General features: G+C 42.8%; 2 pseudogenes; one reads left to right on the top strand and one right to left on the bottom strand.

Moving 5' to 3' along the window:
• Positions 1 to 23,978, bottom strand: part of LOC132842591 (uncharacterized) — a 522,997-nt pseudogene that overhangs the window by 185,497 nt on the left and 313,522 nt on the right.
• LOC132842127 (uncharacterized) lies at positions 21,739 to 23,946 on the top strand (annotated as a pseudogene).

Here is a 23,978-nt window from a genome sequence, read left to right on the forward strand (position 1 = left end):
GAGCTGCTCTGTTGCAGAGCACAGGGCATTGCAGCGGGTGGTGAAAACCGCCCAGCGCATCACAGGGACTCGACTTCCTGCCATGGAGGACACCCACAAAGAAACGCTGTCTGCGTCGAGCTCGCAGCATTCTTAAGGACTCCTCTCATCCTGCCCATCGACTCCCCCCCCCCACACACACACACACCCCACCCCAGCCCCCTGAAACGCACACACCTCACACTATGCTATAGCGCTAATGGACTGTCTAAACTAAAACTTCTGATCACTTGTACATTTGCTCAATCACACCCCACAATTCGTTATTGCACTAATGGACTGTTACATAAAATCATGCTCATTTGCACACTTGCTCTCCTTTTTTGCATTGCTGCTCACCATTGCCTAATGCACACCTAATTTCTGTTCATAATAACAGCAATATATTATATTATGATCATAGTACATATCCTGTATATTTCGGTTTATCGTAATAACAATATATTTTGTTTATAGCACATATCCTCTGTAAATTTTACTTTATAGTAATAGACATCTGTATATTATGTTCATAGCACATAAACAGTATATTCATATGTATATTATATTCACAGAATATATATTCATCTGTATATTATATTCATAGTACATATATATATTCATCTGTACATTATATTTATAGTACATATATATTCATTTGTATATTATATTCATAGAACATACATATCTGTAAATTACTGTTTATAGTATTAACCATATATTTTGTTACAGCACTGTAATGAGTCTGTCTGTGTTTCTGCCCTGTTTCTGTCTGCTGTCTTTCCCTGCTGTTAATTGTTTGCTCCGCCCACTCATTGGTTACCACCGGACATTAATTGAACTCCATCTCTCCTTCAGGTGTGTTGTCTTTGTCTCTGATTGTTTCTGCGCTGTGATTGGTTCCTGTCTGTTATTTATACTCTGTTTGTTCACGTCCCTGGTGTTGGTCGTTATTGCATGTTGGATGTTGGTGTGCCTGTTCCCGTTTCCTGTTAGCCCTGTTTGCTGTCTTGTTCTGTCTGCCTGTCTGTTCAGCTGCTTTTGTGTTTTGGATGATTAAAACTCTAAAATCTGCATTTGGATCCTCACTCGCCTTTGTCCTGCATCATTACAAGCACATATCCTTCTGTAGATCTGTATATTATGTTCATAGTATGCACACATCTGTAAATTACTTCTATATTACCACTTTATTTAACTTATTTAAATCTTGTACAAACTGTATATCCTGCACTTTCTACTATTGCACTCTGGTTAGACCTAAACTGCATTTCGTTGCCTTGTACTTATACATGTGTAATGACAAAGTTTAATCTAATCTAAATAACATTGTGCAATATTATTATTTTTTCTTCAATATACAGCAGCAGTAGTGTGTAATATATACAGATGATGTGATGACTGACAGTCCTGATAATACAGTACTTATAGATATGAAGCAGTGAATATAATTATGGTGAGATGTTAATCAGGGTGATTGTATGGGGAAAGAAACTGTTCCTGTGTCTGGCAGTTTTAGTAAGCAGAGTTCTGTAGCGCCTGAGAGAAGGGAGGAGCTGAAAGAGGTTGTGTCCAGGGTGGGAGGGGTCAGTGGTGATTTTTACTGCCTGGCTTTTGGTTCTTGTGTCGTACAAGTCCTGGGGAGTGGACAGATTCTATGACTGCAGTGTAGAACAGCATCAACAGCTCCTGTGGCAGACCATACAAAAACTGCCTTAATTGATGTAGAAAGTACATCCTCTGCTGGGCTTTTTTGATGATGGCATTTATGTTGCACTCCCATTTCAGGTCTTGGGAAATGGTAGTGCCCAGAAACTTGAAGGCCTCCACAGAGGCTGTTAGACATTGTGAGGGGGAGTAGTGTTGAGGGGTCTTCCCTAAAGTCCACTATCATCTCCACAGTTTTGAGGGTGTTTAGCTCCAGACTTTGGTGTTCCAGACTCTAATGATGAGGTTTATACACAGAGTTTCTTAACTAATATAAAATCCCAATCAGACCCATGGGATGTGCAGTTGTAATGGTCACATGTCAATGAAAAGAAAGCCCAGATGAGAGATGCTATTTCTTTGATCTGTTGTTTGTGCGATATAAAGCAATCAACAGATCCAACAAGTTGACACCTCCCATGTGTTAATTGTAAGTAAATACTGCTGCAGGGCATGGGACCTTGATGGTTCTCTTTTGGCCTCTGTCCCATCTGTCAACATTAGATACACATACTGTAGCTACTGAGAAGGGTGACTGCCCTGTCGTTATACCATTTGACTGCATGCAGCTGGGTATCTCCAAAATAAGCTGTTTTTCCCTGGAAGGACCCACTGCCAGATCTTATCAGATCAGCAGCTGTCATCATGCAACTAGCTGGTAAGCGATTAGAGCACACCGTACCCAGACGATGGATGCCTTCCTGAGACAACACAACCACCAGTGGTATTGAGGTAAACCAGTTGTCAAAGAACAACTTGAAAATTATATTCTTTGGTATTGATTATTCTAGGCACAGTACTACATTCCCACTTGCTCCTACATCTGGAAGCTCAGGTGGATGTACAGTACAGCTTTCCCAATATAAATGTCAAAATTGCGTGGAATACCATCTGATCCAGCAAATACTGTACAAGGTATTTTGTAACCCCATTTTCGTGGCATATTGGGGAAGTATTGCTTGATCCGGCTCTTGCCCTTAAATGGTACCATTTGTTCATCCACACTCAATGTCTCACATATAGGCAGTTATTTTAGCTTGATGAGGATGTGATTTATGAGAGGCCGAATCTTGTAAAGCTCATCGTAGTCAGCCATGTCTCTTGTGGGCTGAAAACTATTATTGCTGAAATGAAGAAATCTTTTGAGTGTTTTCCACAGTGCAAGAGGTATCACATCAGCAATTCGGTAACACATGCAATTCGGCTACTGTGGCTCCAACATATGCGAGTAGCTGGAAGACCGAATAATGACATGTGGAGTACAGTGCCAAATAACTGTTCAAGTTCTTGAACAGTAAGGTTAAGTGGCTCGGCAGGGTTGCACTGGATGCTGTACAGGTTTGACTCATAAACAATAAGGTCAAAGATGTCATCAGAGAGAAGGCAGTTACAAATATTGGTATGGAGGCAGAATTTCACCAGTTGATGGAGGGCTCTGTAACCATTCATGGTGTACTGTACAGTAGGTACAGTGCTGTGACATGTTTTCCATCTAGGGGTTTGGGAAGAGCTACTGTCATCTTCAGACTGGAATTCACCGTCATCCTCTATGGTATCTAGAGTGTCTATAAAAACATACAAAAGCCAATCAAAGCACAGCAAGAAACAATAACACAACAATTCTGATTCAGGAAATAAATCAACTCATTAGATTTGTATGTGTACAAATGAGCTCAACAATCAAAGGTGCAATATTTAAAACCCTATTTTTTTCCAATACTGCTCAAACCATTTTCTCCATTCCACTCCTGCTCACTGTCATTGTCCATCTCATTGTTCTCACTGTCAGACAGGATTTGCCTAACATTCCGATTCTGCTCTTGTCTTTCATAGAAGAATTTTATGTAAATTTTTCTGTCAAAATGTATTAAAAGAGATTAAATGAAATAAAAAAATAATCAAAAATCATTTGAGGCTTTATACAGTGCAAAATACATGTGATAATATGTGATGACATATTAGTAGCCCTAATATAAAGATGACATATAAAGTACCCCTTATAACACAAAGCTGCCCTGAGGCAACGAAAAGAAAAAAGTTTTAACATTCAAAAGATAAAAAAGCATTAAACCAGGACAAAAAGTTGCTCTACAACTCATAAATGCACATATATTTAATTGACAATGTCATTTTAAATAGGATTAACAAAGTATATAATCTTTCCTTAGTCTCACACCATGTGCTCCTGTGACCATGTGGCAGAAAAGGAAGTCCCGCCTTCAGATAGTGACTCCCAAATTGTATTGGATAGTTTTTTGCTAGCTTTTGAATATTTTTGGATGATTGCAAAAATTTAAAGAAATATCCAATGGATATTTGGCTAAAGAAAACTTTCTGTTGGCTGAGGGCAATGCTGTGCAGTACAGGGTTAATGTAAAAACACAAGCCACCATGAGCCTTAACAAACAGAGCTGCATTTCTGTCGGCACAAAACGGTGAGCCAGTCACGAAGCTTCTCCAGCACATTGTCATGCAGATTGGTTATTGCATGTTTACCTTACTCAGGGCTGTCAAGTGTCACGCATTGAGTGTGACGGTCCCTCATTTGGGTCTTTTGTCATGCTCTCCCGCCACACATAATATTTCTCACGCAGAAAAACCTTTTGACTATTTATCATATATTTAATAAGCCGCAGCGCCCAAAATGTATCAGTCTGCATCACTGTCTCTACGGAACCTGGCAGGAATCAAGCGTGTCTCCCCTGGAGTTCTTAGTCGAGCCTGACACTTGTCAGCCAATAAAAAAAAGAGGCTACACAATAGCCAATCAGAAAATAGCACTATTGCATCTGTAAGATTTAACGCAACAACCAATGAAAAAAACCCCGCTGGGGTTTGGGTGGGAGATGTCACTCTTGACTGTCTTCAAAACCTGAGAGCCCTGCCTTAGTGTAGAAACCTCTGGTGGTTGTATACATGAACACCACTGTTGCTGGTGTCCATGTACTTTGGAGTCTGGCTAACCACATGAATAGCACAATTTTTCTGAGTGCGCCACCATTTTGGATCATCAATAATCTATGCCAAGACCTACAACCTCCATGTGATCCACATTTGCACCATGTTACCATGACTACTACAGCACCAACTCATAACCAAGGCAGAAAATTGTAAATTCTACAAAAAAAAAAACAATCACCTTCCTGGGGTATGTTTTCAGCTGCCAGGGTGGTTAAACTAATCATCAGTAAGGTATGGGCCATCACAGGTGTCAAGGAACTAAAAGATTTCTAGGCTTTACCAATTTCTACAGGGGATTTAGTTCAAGGAGTGGCAAATCTGACTCCATCCTGACCCTAACATCCCCTTTGTCATAGAAGTGGACGCTTCAAGCTGCAATATCTGGGGCACGGCACCCTAGGCAAACTCCTTCCCTGTGCATACTTTTCAAGGCAAGGCAAGTTTATTTATACAGTATAGCACATTTCATACACAATGGTAATTCAAAGTGCTTTACATAAAATAAAGTTAAATAATCAAAAATACAATAATCACAACAATAAAACAAAGAATTAAAAAAAACTTTTAAAATGATTTAAAAATTAATTAAAAATCAAATTAAAACAATTAAAAAGAGGAAAGGATTATACATAGTGCAATCAGTTTGGAAGTAGCACAGTGCTCATTCAGAAAATGCACAGTTAAACAGATGAGTTTTGAATCTAGATTTAAATGTGTAAATGTTTTAGCACGTGATCTCTTCTGGAAGCTGATTTTAACTACGGGCAGCATAATAGCTAAAAGCCAATTCCCCTTGTGTGGTGTGAACCCTTGGTATTTCTAACTGACCCGATCCTAATGATCTGAGTGGTCTGTTTGGTTTATATTCAGTGAGCATATCTGCAATATATTTAGGTCCTTGGCCACTGAGTGATTTATAATTATTTTTTAATTAAAGTTTTCCCAGCCAAACGCAACTATCATGTCAGAAATTGTGAGCTATCTAGAAAAGAAACTTTAAAAGAGTGGAGACACTGGTTATAGGTGGCACAAAGTCTGTTCCAAGTCATTAATGACCACAAAAATTTTTTTTTCGCTTGCTGCTATGATCCAGTTGACAAAACCCTGATGCCTGAACCCATTCTTCTACCCAACATTTTCATCGTTTCCGTCCAGTGGGATATCGAGGAAATATAATGTGCCCAATTTAACAAAACCTCTTCCCCAGTATGTCTGCTGACCAAACAGTATGTTCCCCTTGACATCCAGCAGAGAGTCACCCAGTGTGTACAAACTGCACTGAGCTCAGGACATCCAGGACTCCGCCATACAACAAAGATGGTTCAGAAGGCTTTTAGCTGGCCCTCCTTGACCACAGATGTCAAGAACTATGTTGAGTCCTGACTCATCAGTGCCGAAATAAGGATATCATGTCAGCTTCCCTGTCACCTGTTTATAACCACTCCCCTTATCTCGACACCCATTGTCCAACTTCACAGTCGACTTCATCACAGACCTCCCAAACTCTCATGGCTGCACTGCCATCATGGTAGCAGTGGACCGCTTTTTCTAAGGCCTGCAAGCTGGTGCCCCTAAAGGGTCTCCTGACATCTATGAAAACAGCTAAGGCAATTCCCCCCTCTGCCCCACCAGCCAGAGCTGCCACCTGAATGTCGATTGATGTCCTGGTCAAGGGACACTTCTGGGTTGCTCTTAAGACATGATCATGAAGTATTGGATTTATTTCATTGCTTTCATTGTTCATTGTTTGCCTGTGTACTGATTTGATTTTGTTACTTTTACTCATGTATATCTTTGCCTAACTTTTTTTGGATGTTTTCCCCACATATTGTCTTTGCTGTGTTTTGGGACTTTTGTGTGTTTTCTTGACTGTTTGGATTTGTTCAATCTGTGTTCAATAAACAGCACATATGGAGTTCACATCTCCTGTCTCTGACTCTACATTACATAAGAAAGCTGAGTCATATGGGGTCAGAATTGTTTCATTATTCTGAATAAATATACTATGATCCACAAATAAATATAAAGAGTTTCACAAATATTTTTTAAATCAACAAATGCACAAATAACAAACCGTAAATATATGTCACAAATTTCACAAAAAGAAATTAAATTCACAAATATATAAAATGGGATTTGCAAATAAAAAAAATATTTATAAATATATATTTAATTGTATTTATTTGTGAATGGCTTCCTGCTCATTTGTGAATCGCGTTCTGTGCAATTGTGAATCACTGTACGCATTTGTGGATTTGAAACATTTCTAACATCAAGACGTGCACAAGACCGTCTACCCACCGTCTACTCCAGCCAATCGGACAACGGTCTCGTGGCGCTGACCAATCGTGGCACGGTCTACCTCCAACCAATCACGTTCTGATTTACTCACTCTTCACACTCCATCACAGTTCTCCCCTAACAATAATTCTTTATTTTTTTCAAACTATATTTACTGAATCTAAAGGCAACAGCCAGGGAACTGCTGGGGCTAACAATCGTGAGGAGCTCAAGCACTTTTATTATGTCTGCACACTTACTGGCTAATGAGACGTGTATTATACACTGTAGGCCAGTGAGTGGTGAAACTACATCTAAATAAATTAGCATGTTAGCCTGTGATTCATGTTGTGCCCCATTCGCTAAATGAACTGCAGATCTCATCATGCATTGTTATACATTTTGTTTTGTTTTTCCATTTGATCAGATTGCTTTATCACTTCAAGCAAACCTCTCGGCAGTTTGTTTACAATTGTTGTGTTCCAGATTGTCTGAACGTGATTTCAATTTTCCTAAGAAACCAAGGGGAAACACCCCAGCAGAGCTGCATTTGCAGTGGTGCAAACAGAAATGATAACATTATCTGTGTGAAATACTAAAAATAAAAATAAAAAGCCCAGAAACAAAGATGAACCTTTTCAGACAAATATTGTAAATTCCTGATAGAGATAACATGCATGCTATCCTTACTAATCGGTCAAGTGCAAGTCATTTAGAAACAGAAGTTTCATGTGAAATAGCATTCAGTGTCAACTCACTGTACACCTGTAAACATTGCTCACATTTTGCTGATTGAAAATGTACTGTGTGACTTTATTAAAGTAAAAGCTAAAGGAAGCAGGATGCATTATGCTTACAATAACTCTTAGGTTTCATCATTCAAGGTATCATAATTCCTCTATACAGCTTGTATACATTAGAATAAAATGTCATTTCTTCACGACCATAATGCTTTATATAACGTAGAACGATGGCACACAAGGGCTAAGTCATGTACGTGCAAGTGAAAGCATCAGTATGAGAAAAATGCAAAGTAAAAAAAAATCATGAGACTGTAAATACATGTGAAAGAGCACACAAAATAGAACAAGAGAATCGTACTGGATGAAAAAAACGAGTGCAAACTAGACACTGCATTGAAGAACAGCCTCAGAGCGAGTAAATCAGAACGTGATTGGTTGGAGGTAGACCGTGCCACGATTGGTCAGCGCCACGAGACCGTTGTCCGATTGGCTGGAGTAGACAGTGGGCGGAGTCCACCTATTTGTGGATTCTTGCGCACGTCTTGAAGTTAGAAATGTTTCAAATCCACAAATGCACAGAACGCAATCCACAAATACGTGCAGTGATTCACAAATGCACAGAACGCAATCCACAAATACGTGCAGTGATTCACAAATGCACAGAACGCAATCCACAAATATGTGCAGTGATTCACAAATGCACAGAACGCGATTCACAAATGAGCAGGAAGCCATTCACAAATAAATACAATTAAATATATATTTATAAATATTTTTCTTATTTGCAAATCCCATTTTATTTATTTGTGAATTTAATTTCTTTTTGTGAAATGTGTAACATATATTTACGGTTTGCTTATTGTGCATTTGTTGATTTAAAAAATATTTGTGAAACTCTTTATATTTATTTGTGGATCATAGTATATTTATTCAGAATAATGAAACAATTCTGACCCCATAGAGTCATCTTACTCTGAAACAGAAAGTAAAGGTTTTTCTGTGTAGGGGAAAAACTCTGACCTAAGCATGAGATCATCAAAAAATGTTCTTCGCTGTCTGTAGCCATCTGTTATCTCTTACAGAATGCTGTTATTAACAAAAAGTCACCTAAAGAGCTGTTCTTTACAGTAAAATAATATTTTGCAAGTCATCACCACAAATGACTGTCCTGTTTATTTCCTCCTGTTTGTCATATTCATTTTTATTTAAATTTTTTTTTTTGGTATATAAACACAGTAAAAATACAGCACTCAGAAAAGCAACATAGAGCACAATTATCTTGTCACAGGGTTTATTTCTCTCCTAGCACACAGATTAGTTTTATTAAACAAACTTTTTTTTACAACATCCTAGTGTATTTATTTTATGCACATGTGTATTAGCTTTTAATGCTTTTGCAAATTACACACTTCAGTATATCCATTATAGAGTGAATCTCTGTTTAAAACAGCAAGCAGAACCAGAATGTTCTTGTGGTGTTCTACATCTGTGCTGTTCTCTCAGTCACAGATGGTTGCTAGTCGTTGGTTGTTCTCCTTCATCTGATTGATGAGTCTTGGCAGGTCATTCTGATAGAGGAGCTCATTCCCTGTGATCTGCTCTATGGCCTTCATCACATCCTCCATCACCTTCATCACAGGCTCCTGGAGGATGAATCTGCGAGTCAGACCATCAGCCACACTGACCCTCCCACTCAGGACACCCAGAAGATTGGCAGCTTCTCTCACTTTCCCCTGGAACTCAGCTACAGACCATTTGTGCTTCTTCACCTTCTTGATTCCTTCACGTATCTGTTTCAGCTGGTCATCTTTCTGGCTGATGTCACGTTCGGTCTGGGAAATCTTAGACATGCAGTGAGATACTTTAAGTTGATAGTTTCTCTTCATTCATTTCTCTTCATACTCTCTTCATTCTCAGACTTGCTCACCTCCTCTTGAGCCACTTGGACAGCTTTATTTGCTTGATCCAGTTTAACTCCACCACCAATAATCATGGCAGAACCTGAACAGTGAAGAAACAAACTATAGAGTCAGAACAGACTCTCACATGAAGGTTATGATGATGAAACAGTTCAGATGTCATTATTTTTATCTGTATGCTGGAATTCTCACCTGCATACCATCCAATGCCTGGTATAAGTAACAGTCCTGCCCCAACACCTGTGACAATTTTAGCATCAAGTTTCCTTTTCTCCTGATCCTGAAGTGTGTGTATTGCTGAATCCAGATATCTCCTGGTCTGCTCCAGAGCTCCCTGAGATTCTCTGAGTAAATTTTCATTTGATTCCTTCTCTTTTCTAAAGTTGTCTAAGGTTAATTTTGTGTCATTCATCTCCTGCTTGAGTTTCCCCTCTTCTTGTATCAGTCTCTCTAAGTTTTCATCCAGACTCTTTAACCCTGAACTGGCTTCCTGTTCTGACTGCTTCAGGAGCTGATGAGCCTGTACTATCTGCTGTCTGATGTAGTCATAGTTGGAGCATTTCCCAGTTACAGGATCTACATCTGCCTCAATAAGAGCCTTATAGACTTCATTCAGGGAGGAGATCCCACCTTTCAGTGGAATGAGAACAGCTTCAGCTGTGTTCATCAGCACAACTCTGTAGAGACAAACAAAACATTTCAACAGAGAAAAGTCTTAAAGAATTCAAATGAATGTTTTCATGCAATTCCATTTAAAAGTTAATTAATTCTTATGAATCATTTCTGTGAATTCTGGAATTCAACTCACTTGAATGATGAAAGCTGATTCATCTTACTCTGAAACAGGAAGTAAACATGTTAAAGGGGAAAAAATCATAAAAATCTCCTTCAGTGTCTCTAGTCATCTGTCATCTGTTACAGAATGATTTTATTAATAAAAGTCCTCTACAGATCAAAAGTATTATAAATAAAAACAAGTTTAGTCTTTCATACTAAAATACTATTTTGTGAGTCTTAAACATGAGATTGTTCTTTTTTTTTATTTCTTCATGTCAGTCATTTTATTTTTAGAATTTAAGTTTAAATGAAACCAATTTATTATTTATTTAAACACAGTAAAATATAATAATAATAATAATAATAATAATAATAATAATAATAATAATAATAATAATAATTAAAGCTGCAAGCAGCATTTCCCGGGTTCAAGCGTTTAAGGCCTTTGGATTGACATGACAATATATGTCATGTCATGCTACATATGTCATGCTACAGAGGGTGCCACAACATATGTCATGTGAAGTGCTCACCCGTCCAGTTTTCCCTAAAATAAACAAAGTCATATCCATTAGAGATGAGCCGGATACTTGGCTGAAACGAGTATCCGGTACGGATAAAGCACTTCTGCCGAGTACGAGTATTATAAGAGTAATACGAGTCAATATCTGTGCTCGGATTGTATGAAAATCATCATTGGCTAGCTGATTGTGTCAGCGTTCTGTGATAGGCTAGTCACAGCGCCCCTCCCCTACAGTGATAGGCTAGTCACAGCGCCCCTCCCCTACACACATACAGATGTATTGTGTTGCTGTGTCTCGCTCTGCTCACTCACAGTCACACACAGAACAGCTCTCTGTCTCTCCCTCAGTCACTCGGGTTCGCGGGTCTTTTCCGTTAACGTTTAGGGTTTCTTCAGCTTTTTACTTCGGGTTGTAACGTTAATAATACATACTTACTAACCAGTAGAGTTCTGGTAAACGTGGGTTCGCTCAGACGTGCTGCTTGCTTGGTAGAATGCGACTCGCATTGCGTCTCTGCCGGTCGGAGATTTTTTCTTTTTTAAACCTTCAGCTGTCTCTAACCAGTAACCAGACACCGAGTGTCTGATACGTTTGTGCTGTATTTCATAAAAACATAAAGGTAGTAAGCTAGTGGTATAAATATTACAAATTAATTATTACCGGTTAAAGCCACGCCCATTTCAAGACAAACCCCGCCTACTTACGGGTTAGGCCCCACCCACTCCGAGAATCAGAATCAGAATCTTTGCCTTACGAGTCAGCACAAAACTGAGTTTTTGGACTGTTTTTTTTTAAAAATGGCTGTTTTTAGTGATTTTTCCGTTATAGCACCACCAAGTGGCCAATCGCCACGGTTTTTGAACTGTGACCTCAGTTTGACCTCTTTCACATGTTTCCCAGGTTTGGTGTTGATAGCTCATTTAGTTCTTGAGTTATTGACATTTTAGTAAAACTGGCTCCTCACAGTCCAAACGTTTTGGGGCCCCTTAAGGACCCTGAATCAAAATTTCGACTTTTTTTCGAAAATTATTGACATTGACACTCCAGAGAATATTACGGCACTGGATTGGTCTCGATCAGGCGAAAAACCTAGGACTAGTTAGCAAAAGTAGGTTTCGGACAAAATGCACTATAGCGAAAAACTTTTCAAGGGGGGAATGAAATCGGAGATATACGTTTTTTAAGTCATGAGCCAAGGATTCCAATGATATAAAGCACTTGAGATTTGGACATACGGTTTGGGAGTTATGGGCACAAACGCGTTGAGGGGCGCTGAAGCGCCCCAAATTGTCCGATTCTGCTGAGACCTTGGCCCTGAGTAACTGTGACCAGTACTACCATCTGACCAAGTTTGAGCTCTCTAGGCCTTACGGTTTGGGCTGCATGACCGTTTCTAGGGCGGAATAATAATAATAATAATAATAATAATAATAATAATAATAATAATAATAATAATAATAATTAAAGCTGCAGGCAGCATTTCCCGGGTTCAAGCGTTTAAGGCCTTTGGATTGACATGACAATATATGTAAGCTAGTGTTATAATTATTACAAATGAATTATTACCGGTTAAAGCCCCGCCCAGTTCAAGACAAGCCCCACCCACTCCGAGTCAGAACCAGAATCAGAATCTTTGCCTTACAAGTCAGCACAAAATTGGGTTTTTGGACTGTTGGGGGCGCTAGAGAGCTTTTTTTTAAAAAATGGCTGTTTTTAGTGATTTTTCCGTTATAGCGCCAGGAAGTGGCCAATCGCCACGGTTTTTGAACTGTGACCTCAGTTTGACCTCTTTCACATGTGTCCCAAGTTTGGTGTTGATAGCTCATTTAATTTTTGAGTTATTGACATTTTAGTAAAACTGGCTCCTCATAGTCCAAACTTTTTGGGGCCCCTTAAGGACCCTGAATCAAAATTTCGACTTTTTTTCGAGAATTATTGTCTTTGAGACTCCAGAGAATATTACTGCACTGGATTGGTCTTGATCAGGCGAAAAACCTAGGACTAGTTAGCAAAAGTAGGTTTTGGATAAAATGCGCGATAGCGAAAAAATTTAATGGCATAGATGAAATCGGAGATATACGTTTTTTAAGTCATGAGCCAAGGATTCCAATGATATAAAGCACTTGAGATTTGGACATAGGGCTTTTAGGGGTTTAGGGGTTATGGGGACAAACACGCTGAAGCGCCCCAAATTGTCCGATTCCGCTGAAACTTTGGCCTTGAGTAACTGTGACCAGTACTACCATCTGACCAAGTTTGAGCTCTCTAGGCCTTACGGTTTGGGCTGCACGACCGTTTCTAGGGCGGAAAAATAATAATAATAATAATAATAATAATAATAATAATAATAATAATAAAAATCCTAACAAAAACAATAGGTTTCCAGCGCTTCGCGCTTGAACCCTAGAAATCTGAGCAAATACAATAGTGTTCCAGCGCTTCGCGCTTGAACCCTAATAATAATAAGGAATAAAAAAGAACACAGCACCTATATATGCAGCATGAAACATGATTACCTTATCACAGGGTCTCCTGAAGATAAATCTGTAATCAGAGTGTGAAAGTTTAACTCTGTTGCTGTTCTTTCTCTTCTGGATCACCACAGTCACTTATTATGTGAGATTTATAAGATGATCTTCTTTTATAAGTGTATCAGAGGTGGGTGGGTGAAAAGGGGAGGGCATATTACACATTATAAATACTCAGGGGCTTTTAGTTTTGATGCAGTGCACAATTCGAGTCACAGAGCAGACAGAGAACCTCCACACATTCACTGAAGACTTTCAGCATATCCAGGTAGGAAGAGATACACTGATCTGAATTTTACCTTAAATGTCTTTCTTAATGCACATAGTTACACCTTTAATCCTTTACTAATGTTATTCTAGTAGCATTATTCACCTTCCCTGTTGCTAACTAGGCATAATCTCAAAACAGCAACAAAAAAGATTATTTCTAAAAAAAATAATTTATTGTTAGAATTTTTTGTATGAACTTACTTTTAAAAATGTTTACTGTTATAAATAATTTCTCTGTGAATACTGGTATATACTTACTCCAATGAATACTACAGGGGAAAGATGATTTGTGTCAAAAAGCAAAAAACCTTCTATAATGTAACCACCCGTGAAGTCATGATGTAGCAGTCTTGTGATAATATGGATCCAAGATTCCACAGCATTTCCGACACTGTCAAATTTTTTTGCAGTGTAGTATCCCTTGTATCTTGACCAGTGTTGTATAAAGTACTAGAAAGCAATATTTGAATAAAAGAACAAGTATCGTACTAGAAAAAGAATATAGCGTATCAGCGTCAGTTCAGGCAGGCCAAATAGTCAAGCTCGGCTATCAGCTGATGTCAATTTTCTAACCCCGCCCATCAGCTGATCTGATTCCTAAGCGCGCTATTGGTCCCTTTCAAACAGGGACCAATATTTTCCAGCCCTATTTTCAGTCTGTCTGCTTGGCTGTTTCCTCTGCATTGCTGCAACCCACCTCCTCCCCTAGCTCCTCCTTGAAACTTTGTGTTTAACTTAATCAGTGTCATTCTGTTGTCACTGATGCAGGCTCTGTTCTAAATGGGGGATTTTGTCTTGCTGCTTTCCCAGTTAAATGGGAGATTGTCCCCCCACGAAGCTGCTGCTGTTCCCTGACTAGCTTTCATGGAGCTCATGAAAAGGATGGGGAATTCAGAAAAGAGCCATACCACCAAATGTAAATTTTATAAGCTTGCAAATCAAAACATTTAAATATGTCAAAGAATTGTCTTTATTTTGATACAAGTGGTCCTGACTGAACTTTGTTAGAAGTGAAAGTTACCTTTTAGAATATTACTCAAGTAAAAGTCTTAAAGTATCTAATATTTACCTGCACCTGCCCCGCCTCCCAGCCGGCAACACCGAGAAGCATCGGCAGAATACTAGGCACTTCCGGACTACTATTCCCACAAAGCCCCACGCCGGCCTAATTACACCACCAGCTGTTTCCCATTTCCCACGCTATAAAGACTGAACTTGAACTTCCCCCCAGTGCGAAGTCTCGACTAGCGGTTGCTGTCATTCTGAGCGTTTCATTGTTGCTATCCTGTTTTCCGGTTTTGACTCTGTTTTGTTATTCTGATTCTCCGATTGTTTGCTGCCTGCCCTGAATTTCTGCCTGCCTTTTTGTTTATGATTTTGTGCCTGCCCTTCGATATTGTTTTGCTGTGTTTTGACCCTGCCTGTCTGTGTATGATCTGTTAATAAATTCACGCTGCACATGGATCACCAGCGGTACGACTCCTCCTTACAGGAGACTTCGCCACCAAACGATCCAGCAGCCGTGTTTCAGCTCGCCACCCAGCTCTCCGGCCAAGCCCAACAGCTCGCTGGGCACCATCAGCAGTTAACGCGACTCACCTCGCTCACCGGAGAACTCGCTGCTGCCCTACAGGGCCTACGCGCGGCCACCGCAGCGCCGAATCCTGGCCCGCCGACGGCTCTCCCTCCCATCGCTCCGGCAACCGCTCCGGCCGTCTCCAGCCCAGAAGTTCAACGGGGACCCCGGTAAGTGCCGGGGGTTCCAGATGCAATGCTCGCTCTTCGTAGCGCAGCAGCCGGCATTGTACCCGACTGCCGCCAGCCGCATAGCCTTCGTATGCAGTCTCCTCACCGGGAAAGCGCTGGAATGGGCCACCGCGGTATGGGGAGAGGACGGCTCCGCCTTCCCCACGTTCGACCACTTGAACTTGAGAGCGCAGAGGAGCGCCTATTAGCCATCTCCCAAGGTGACCGCCGGTGCGCGGAGTATGCGCTCACCTTCCGCAAGCTCGCAGCGGAAGCTGGCTGGGAGGAGCGCCCCTTGCGAGTGCTGTACCGCAAGGGCTTGAATCCGGAGCTTCAAGCCGAGCTCGCCTGCCGAGTTTATGGACCTCTCCATCCAGATCAACAACTTAATGCGGACTCGCCGGACAGCTGTGTACGCCCCCCGAGCGGAAGCCACACGTGCACCCCGTACAGCAGATCCTGAACCGATGCAGCTGGACTACACACGCCTCACGCCTGAGGAACGAGCGTGCCGTTTCCGTCTCCACCTCTGCCTGTACTGCGGGGAGGCCGGACACAGACTGGCGGCCTGCCCCACCAGACCTCCCAGCAGGCCGCGGTGAGTTCTGACTCCTTCAATCCTTGGCCCCCTAGCTGCACCCAAGTTCAAGTGCAAATCAATATACGAGGGGAAGTGGATTAGTCTACTCGCTCTCATTGATTCCGGTGCCTCGGGGAATTTTATGTCAGAAGAATTCGCTCATGCTCACGAAGTACCAGTAACCTCATGTTTCCTCTGGCAGTGGAGGCGATAGAAGGCCGGCCGCTCGGTGAAGGCCGCATCACCCACATCACAGAGGACCTCCAGCTGCAGGTGGGCCCTCACCACCAAGAACTCATCCAGTTCCACATCATCCACTCTCCGCATCACACCCTCATCCTGGGCCTCCCCTGGCTGCAGCTCCATAACCCCGTCATTTCCTGGAGGGACCTGCACATCTCAAGCTGGGACGAGACATGCAGCGAACATCAGCAACTCACCCCAGGGCCGTCACATCTCAACACCATGATCATGGTGTGCGCCGCCTCCAACATACCCATACTCCCCGCAGAGTACCAGGATCTCGCGGAGGCCTTCAGTAAGACACGAGCCACCGAACTGCCGCCACACCGACCCGGCGACTGCGCCATAGAGCTCCTTCCCGGCACACACCTCCTTGTGTCCCCTGTCCCAACCTGAAACCGCGGCCATGAAAGAGTACATCGAGGAGGAGCTCAAGAAGGGGTTCATCCGACCCTCCGTTTCTCCAGCATCATCCGGGTTCTTCTTTGTAAAGAAAAAGGACGGAGGCCTCCATCCTTGCATTGATTACTGAGCCCTGAATGACATAAATGTCAAGTTCCGGTATCCTCTGCCCCTCGTGCCATCCGCCTTGGAACAGCTCCGCCGGGCTCGATATTTCACAAAGCTGGATCTGCGCTGCACGTACAACCTCATCCAGATCAGGGAGGGGGACGAATGGAAAACCGCCTTCTCAACCCAGTCGGGCCACAACAAATATTTGGTCATGCCGTTCGGCCTTTTCGAACAGTCCAGCCGTGTTCCAGTCGTTTATTAACGACGTGTTCCGTGATATGTTAGACCGATGGGTAATCGTATACATAGACGACATCCTAATTTACTCCGAAACCCTGGACGAGCACATCCAACACGTGCGAGCCATACTCAGATGCCTCATCCAGCATCGCCTGTACGCCAAGGCGGAGAAGTGCGAATTCCACCGAACTTCAATGACCTTCCTAGGCTATGTCATCTCAGCCGAAAGGGTCGCGATGGATGACTCCAAAGTGCGCGCAGTACTGCAGTGGCCCCGACTGCAGAGCGTTAAAGAGCTGCAGCGCTTCCTGGGCTTTACCAACTTTTACCGCCGTTTCGTTGGCGGGTTCAGCGCGATCGCCGCGCCACTCACGTCCATGACTAAGAGGGTGTCGACTCGGCTCACCTGGTCACCTGAAGCCACGACAGTGTTCCCTCACCTGAAAGAAAGTTTCACCTCGGCCCCCATCCTCCACCATCCGGATCCAAACCGCCCGTTTATAGTGGAGGTGGACGCCTCCAGCATTGGGATTGGAGCGGTATTGTCTCAATGCCAAGGGGCGGCCAACAAGATGTTCCCGTGCGCGTACTACTCGCGCAAGTTGTCCCTGGCAGAGCGTAACTACGACGTGGGGGATCGCGAGCTGCTCGCCATGAAAGCCGCGTTTGAGGAATGGCGGCACTGGCTAGAGGGTGCTCTGTACCCGTTCACGGTTCTCACCGATCACCGTAACCTGGAATATCTCCGCGCCGCCAAACGCATGAACACGCGCCAGGCCAGGTGGTCCATGTTCTTCACCCGATTCTCGGTGACGTACCGACCCGGAACCAAGAACGCCAAAGCCGATGCCCTGTCCCGAATGTTCCGGGAACCCGGCTCGGACACGCCCCCCGAGCCCATCATTCCTGAGACCCACATCCTCGCACCCATCCATTGGGACATCATGACCGAGATCACCCAGACCAACGCATAGATGCCACCGTCTGCCGAGTGTCCGCCCTCAAAGATCTACGTGCCAGAAAACCTACGCGCCATCCTCCTGGAGCTCTTACACTCCACGCCTAGCTCCGGTCACCCCAGCATTGCAGGAACAACGCACCTAGTACAGAATCAGTTCTGGTGGCCATCTCTGTCTGCGGACGCACAAGCATTCGTCTGCGCCTGCGCCATCTGCAGCACCTCCAAGACCTCTCGCCAGCTCCCCGCGGGCCTCCTGATGCCATTACCCACACAACAATGGCCCTGGTCGCACATCGCGTTGGACTTCATCACCGATCTTCCCCGCTCAAATAACTGCATGGTCATCCTCACAGTAATAGACTGATTTTCCAAGGCCTGCCGTCTAATTCCCCTGCCTAAGCTCCCCACGGCTTTCGAAACCGCCGAGGCTCTGTGTAATCACGTCTTCCGGTACTATGGGCTGCCCGAAGACATCGTTTCCGATCGCGGCCCCCAGCACACATCGCGCGTCTGGTCAGCGTTCTTCAAGCAGCTCGGCATCAACGTCAACCTCACCTCGGGGTACCATCCGCAGGCCAACGGGCAGACGGAGCGGCTGAATCAAGAACTCATCCGCTTCCTCCACTCTTACTGTCACAGCAATCAGGCCGACTGGAGCAAGATTCAGGGTTAGGGTTAGGGTTAGGGTTAGGGTTAACCCAAGCAAAATTCCCTCATTAAACCCACCACCGGTCTGACTCCGTTTCAGTGCGTCCTGGGCTTCCAACCTCCGCTGTTCCCATGGTGTGACACGCCCTCCGAGCTGCCGGCTTTCAACAACTGGTTTCGCCGCAGTAAGGAGACGTGGAGCGCGGCACACCGGCAGCTGCAGCGAGCCGTGCGCAGACAGAAAACGCAAGCTGACAGGCGTCGCAGAGAGCATCCCGACTACCAGCCTGGTCAATGGGTCATCTACCCGTGACCTCCGCCTCCATCTGCCCTGCCATAAGCTCAGCCCGGTATGTGGGGCCGTTCTGGATCGCCAAACAGATCAACCCGGTCTCCTACCGCCTGGCACTCCCTCCAACGTACTGCATCTCCCCGACCTTCCACGCCTCTCTGCTGAAACCCGCCGAGGGACCTGCGAGCCGCCTAGGGAGCCCCCCAATCCGCCGGCGCCCCTCCTAGTCAGCGACGAGGCGGCGTACCAGGTCCGCGAGCTACTCGATTCCAGATGCAGAGGTGGTCACCTGGAGTACCTGGCTGACTGGGAGGGGTACGGACCGGAAGAACGCTCCGGGGTGAAAGCAGGGGACATCCTGGACCCCTCGCTGACCGCCGATTTTCACCGGCAACATCCGGACAAGCCGGCACCCCGGCCTCGCGGTCGACCCCGGCGCCGCCCGCGCCCTCGCATCGGGAGCGGCTCTGTCACAGTCGACGCACCTGCCCCGCCTACCAGCCGGCAACACCGAGAAGCATCGCCGGAATACTAGGCACTTCCGGACTACTATTACCACAAAGCCCCGCGCCGGCCTAATTACGCCACCAGCTGTTTCCCATTTCCCACACTATAGAGACTGAACTTGAACTTCCCCCCAGTGCGAAGTCTCGACTAGCGTTTGCTGTCATTCTGAGCGTTTCATTGTTGCTATCCTGTTTTCCGGTTTTGACTCTGTTTTGTTATTCTGATTCTCCGATTGTTTGCTGCCTGCCTTGACCTTCTGCCTGCATTTTCGTTTATGATTTTGTGCCATCCCTTCGATATCGTTTTGCCGTGTTTTGACCCTGCCTGTCTGTGTACGATCTGTTAATAAATTCACACTGCACATGGATCACCAGCCGTACGACTTCTACTTACAACTGTATTTAAGTATCAAAAGTAATTTTCTGATATTTAATGTATTTAAGTATTTGAAGTAAAAGTAAAAAGTAAAATTTCAGCGATTTTCAGTAGGCATAAGAGCAGGGGCACGTCTAGGGTCTCATCTTTAGGGGTTTTAGCCCTCATTGAGAATTTAAAACAAGAAGAGTTTTATATTATATATTATATGACTACATAGTAAGCCAAAAGTTATGGTATTATTAAATGGCAAAAGTGGACACCAAAATTTTATACATGATGTAATGATGCCAGTCTTGAATCAAATCAGTTCATGTATGTGTGCATTCTCTACAAACAGTTTGTCCAATGAATGCAGTCATCAATAAAAAAATATTCACAAGACAAAGACCAAATCAATAAATGTTATTTTTATTTAGTATTGAATGGATTGTTTGCATTAATATTTTGTTTGTGCTACAACTCTGGTAATAAGAATAGTGACATTTCACTGCTTTTGGTTGCCGTCTTTGTGGCTTTCCGCCGATTAACGTTATAGATAAACGCCTCCAGCTCTGACTGCGCGTACATGCTGCTTCTCCTGCTACCCTGTGCTTCTCCGTAGAGCGTGTGGAGCGTAATGCAATCTAGGAGCAGTGATTCGCCAAACCTCCCTTATTGCAGTCGCACACATTTCTTCTGATTTTATTTTGTAGTAACGAGTAATGAAGATGCTTAGTGGAAATATAGCGGAGTAAAAGTACACATTTTATCTAGGAAATGTAGTGGAGTAAAAGTGAAAGTTGACATAAATTTAAATAGCGAAGTAAAGTACAGACACGTGAAATTTTTGTACTCCGTTACATTACAACACTGATCTTGACGCTCTTTTACATCTACAGTACTACTCATTTATAGCTTATACACCTATTATACACCTTTTAGCAAAGCAAAGTTTTCACTACAGCTTCAGAAAAGCCGAATCAATGTAAAAAAGTGATTGGACTAGAAATGACTTTTGTATCACGTGTGACATCAGACAACAATCAGACAGATTGATATGAAGTTATAAATAAAAGAAGAATAAAACAAGCTCACAACGTAAATACTATTTTCTGAGCTTTCACTGCAGCTTTAACTCATTTAATAGCCAGTCATGTGACATTTATAAGGTGAGCTCCTTTCAGATAAAGTGTTTCAGAGATGGTTGGGTGATAACATGAAAGTAGCTTACAGATAATAAATATTCTTGTACTTTCTGTTTTGGGGCAGTGCAGCATTTGGATCACAGAGCTGGCAGAGTTCCTCCACACCATCACTGAAGGTAGGAAGATGGATGCTGTTCTTAACACATGTGTTGTAAGCTGTAATGGTCTTAACAACAAATCATTGGTCAGAAAATTAGCAAGAATGAAAGAAATGTACTCCTAAGACATCTCGTTTATTTTTTCCTTCATGAACTGATTGGGGGGGAAGCTATAAACAGATCTGATGAGAAAATAACAGTGAAACATCTGTCCCACAGTTAAGCTTGGAGGAAGAGGTGTGATGTTGCTGGGAACCATTTCAGCTGTTGGTCCTGGTGAAAAGTGCACTAATAATATAGTTTATAAAAAGCTGCACATAGGTTTACCCACAAGGCGTAAATATTTAAAGAAACCAAGTGGTAAAGGTTTTCCATACTAAATCATTATCTATTTATTTAATCCATTCAAATTTTCTGACCACTGATTTGACTTTAAGACCTTTAAAATATTAAATTAATGGTTCAGCACTGACATAACACCTAATATTTAACATACTGAGAATCTTAAAGTCTCTATAATGTTAAACACAATCACATTTAACTTGTCTAGTGTTCAAGCAAGTTGAAGTCGAGTGTTGAAGTGTTGAAACTTTTGTTAGTTCTGTTAGTTTTGTCAGATGTAAACACTCCACCTTTACTCATGTGTCCACCAAATAACTAAACCCACCAAACGTAAGAGCTCTCAGATGTTGTCTCTGTGCATCATGGTTCAGATTTTTTATTATGGTTTGCACTGTAAGTGTACAAATTGTTCTCTGCTGGCACCCAAGAAGGCAGCCCTGGTGATCTCATTATTAATTTATTTTCTTTTTGTTTTTAGTAGGAAAAAAGAAGCCATGTATTTGCAAATTGTACAGAAAACTCAAAGCCTCACCACAGCTGAGGAGATGAGGAACCAAACCAAGCTTGTGATGCAGCCGTATGCCAACTGGGAGGAGTATCTGACTCCTGCTCCTCTCTCCATAGCCATCCTGGGAGAGCTGGTCTTCATCTCCTCCAATACAGATTTTTCCATCAACAAGAACCCACCTAAAGATGGCTATAAGTCATCAGATACCCAGAGTCATTTCATGCCTGCCTCATGCAGGTGTGTAACTCAGGCTGGTGTGCTTTCAACGAGGCCCATAAGAACATGGATCAGATTAGACTTTACACCATGGCAGTTCCTGATTACCTGAAGATGGCTGTGAAGATCCTGTTCCAAGGCAGTGATGAGGTTGTTGAAGCTCACCCTGAACAACTGAAGAACATCCGTGTTGTTGCAGATGACTGTCTTCAGCTGGCAATTTCAACAGAAAAACGGTTCACTGATGTCATCAACATTATCCACGAACTGCTGGAAGCATGTGTAAATGCTGAGCACTTTTATGGAGAGGAGCTGGACGCTATCAAGATCAAACTGGAGGAAGCCAAGCTGAGAAAACAGTCATCAGAAGAATCTGCTAAACGCTCAGAGAAAGCAATTAAAGACATGGAAAAGCAAATGAATAAAGCCCATGAAAGTTACAGCAATGCAATGGATTCACTGCCCAGTGGATGGGAAATGATAGGAATGGATTTCGTTGAAGGCATATGTGAGGGCGTCACAACTCTTATTAATGGAATATCGTTAATCGTATCTAAAATTGAGACACAGAATGTCCCTGCAAAAAATGTGTCTAAAAGTTTTAAAGACCCTGAAGCTGATAGCTTTGGTGAAATTCCTATTTATAGTAAATCTGCAAAATCCTGAAATGCACAGAGAAAATTCAAGAGTTTGTGATTGAAAACACTATTAGTTGGACAGATTTGTATGATCAAAAACACAAAACTACAAAGACAAATTTTCAGGCAAATCAGTTCAAACGAATCGGGGAGAGTTTAAAAGAATTTCCAGACTGCAAAACAAAAGAGGAAGCTCAAAACATCTGTACCAAAGGCATCGAGATCTATGAAGAACTAGCAAGGTATGCACCAGAACAGAAATGTGAAGAAGCCAAAACAAATGAGTTGATTAAACTGATCAGAAACCTGAATGAATCAGCTCGTAGGTTTGACAGCAAAAGTAAATCTGTCACAAATTCTCCTGCTCTGACTCCAAACCACCAATGATGTATAAAGAAGAAAGTAACACTGGGAAGGTGAAAGCTTCGCAAAGGGCATCAGATAATGCCAGGTTCCGCATAGAGGTGAGCCGTGCTCAACTGGACAAGACCAGAGAGAGTTATGAGAAGAGTGTAGAGAACATGGAGAAGAACCAAAAGGAGCTGACTGACATCCTGATCACCATGAGGAAGTGTGAGATCATAGAGATAGACTTTAACAAAACTATAGAAATGTTAGTTAAAGGTATGGATGCCATGGGGAGAGTGAAGGAACAGTGGGACAAGATTCTTTCAGATGGTGTCCAACATTGTGAAAATCAGTCTGAGCAGAACCCTTAAAAATTTTGTATCCACATCTGAGAAGACACAGAAACTTTCCTACAACGCAAAGCTCTTCTCCAAAGATCTGCTCTACAATCAAGCCTTTCACGCCACTAATATCGCCAAAAACATCATGGATCGTGTCAGCTCTCTGGGAAAACTGATGGTCATGGACAAGGAAAAGCCAGAGTTTCAGTTTGAGGTTGATCAGTTACGGAACGCCTGTGATGAGGCTCAGAAAGCCATCTTAGTCCTTGTCCTCAAGAACAAGAAGGAGTTTGAAGAGAAGTGTCTTGCAAGACAGAATAAGATTGATAAAGAGTTGCTCGCCATTCTCCCTGCTGCTGCTCCAGAAGAGATAAAGCGCATTCAAGCAGCTGCTCAAAGTGGATTCACAGAAAGAGATAAAGCAGCCTACGCCTGAGTGAATAAACAAAAGTTCTTCTCTACAATTTT

This window comes from Tachysurus vachellii, chromosome 3 (genome assembly GCF_030014155.1).
Source record: "Tachysurus vachellii isolate PV-2020 chromosome 3, HZAU_Pvac_v1, whole genome shotgun sequence".
In the NCBI taxonomy this organism is placed as follows: Eukaryota; Metazoa; Chordata; class Actinopteri; order Siluriformes; family Bagridae; genus Tachysurus; species Tachysurus vachellii.